The sequence below is a fragment of the Hesperophylax consimilis genome, chromosome 10 (genome assembly GCF_061612785.1).
Source record: "Hesperophylax consimilis isolate HC1 chromosome 10, BYU_Hcon_1.0, whole genome shotgun sequence".
In the NCBI taxonomy this organism is placed as follows: Eukaryota; Metazoa; Arthropoda; class Insecta; order Trichoptera; family Limnephilidae; genus Hesperophylax; species Hesperophylax consimilis.
The window spans coordinates 8329851-8331862 of record NC_142845.1 but is presented as its reverse complement, the minus strand read 5'-3'; the positions used below and the strand labels follow the sequence as shown (position 1 = coordinate 8331862).

Genomic DNA, 2012 nt, shown 5'->3' with positions numbered 1-2012 from the left:
AAGAGTGGTCCATCGCCTTGTGTGACCCCATGATCTCGTGAATAGGAAACGACCACTCTACCTAAACACTTTGAGGGTGTTTCCTCCGTCCACTGTAGGTACTAATGAACATTATCTTGTTGCGTGTTTACATTGTGTTGATTAACTATGTAGTTTAAACGATGCGTTTGTGTGGTATTATTGTATGTTTCATGCAATCTTGTTCACATTTTTTATTAAATAAATTTTATATTACTTAGCGCAGACCCGTAAAATATCACCGGATAGCATAGGCGGTAATGCGTACTAATATCACATGGAAACAGGTTCCACTATTATCACATTAGTAGCAGCGCGCGGGAAACGGATTCAGTAGTTTGCACTAAGCTTCCCATATTCGATAAAAATGGCGAAAATGATTTAGTAACGATTCCTTAAAATACAGAATCAAATAACAAAGAAAGAAAATTTGTTCGTAAGAAGAAATACTTTACAATAATCATCACTATCAATCAATATTTGTTCTTTATTATCATGTAGATTAAGTGTTATTTTAGATTATGTGTGTCATAATAATAATCTTAATATATCTTATGAGTAGTAACAAAATTATGTATATTTATAATTAGTAATATTGTTATGTATACATATCTACATTGTGTTTGAACAAAAATGAAAAAATAATAAAATTAATAGTTTTAAAAAAAAAAACATGTTGTTTTTAATAAAGATTAAAATTTTGGTACACTGAAGTATTTTATTTTTTATAAAACAAGTTTTGAACATATAATACATTAAATGAATTTTGGATCTTCTATTTTTTTATAAAAAATAAATGCCGAAACCAGGGATCGAACCAGGGACCTTTAGATCTTCAGTCTAACGCTCTCCCAACTGAGCTATTTCGGCTGATGACTCAAGCGCCGATACTTGTTGTGTTATACTTTTGTTGCTTTCGTTTGAGATAGCAATGAAATAAGTCCAATAAGAAGAGTTATTTCAGATTTATCTTTTTTATTATTAGTAAAACACATAATCAATTCGTTTTCATAAATTTACACGGTTTTTTTTTACTACTAATTTTTTTATATATTTTTTTTAGTATGGCACAATCCTGCTAATCGTTATAAATATACATTATTACGTATATTTACAAAACATATTATCACGAAAAGTATGAAAATAAATGTGAATATACGTGGAAAAAGTCAACCATGAAAAATAAACTTTAAATATGTGACTTTTTCATTATCACAATTTTTTTAAATTGAAGTTTTCACTTATCGATAGCAATAATAACAAAACGGAAAAAAGATTAACTCAAATGATTTTTATTTAATTATTTTTAATTTCACGATATATTTTGTGCAAGCCAGAGAACATTTTGAAATTATTTACAAAAAACAAATCGCAATTATTTTTCTAATCACTAGGCATTTTTTACAAAAATACCAAGAATGTAATGCTGATGAAATTAGAATTCGTTATTACTTCATTGATAAAATTGAATCATAATTTAAATAACTATTATTAGTTACCAAGCTCACAAATTGGATTTATTACCTTTATCGATAATGTATTACTTATTTATTTTGTATTATTTTTGTCTAGAGTATTCATTTATGCAATTTATCTTCAAACGGGTAGTATTTAATTTGCATTCTAATTTGTTCACATTATGACGGATATGAATTTATCAAAGTAATAACGCCGTAATATATCACGATTCATAATTATTTGCAATATAATTTATTTGCATTGCAAACTAGAATAACAACAATTACTACGGTGACACGAGTTCTCAAACAAAGATACAAAGATACTGAAAAGATAATTAATAGAATAATGATCAATAAAGATTTTTTTATATTTTACAACAGATTGTTAATTCAATTACACTGCAATCTTCTCATTCTAATACCCTTAACATCTAGGAAGATAAACATACAAATAATTCTTACCGCTACTTACAGAGGAATTGCATGCGACTACCGTTTCTGAAAGTTACTTTCAACAGCGCCGTTCCTCGTGTC

At 27.6% G+C, this 2012-nt stretch overlaps 1 non-coding gene across 1 annotated transcript; it reads right to left on the bottom strand.

The window, feature by feature from the left end:
- Positions 1-815: 815 nt before the first annotated feature.
- TRNAF-GAA (transfer RNA phenylalanine (anticodon GAA)) lies at positions 816-888 on the bottom strand. Its single transcript has one exon. It is a non-coding gene; the product is annotated as a tRNA-Phe (tRNA).
- Between the last annotated feature and the right edge of the window lie 1124 nt (positions 889-2012).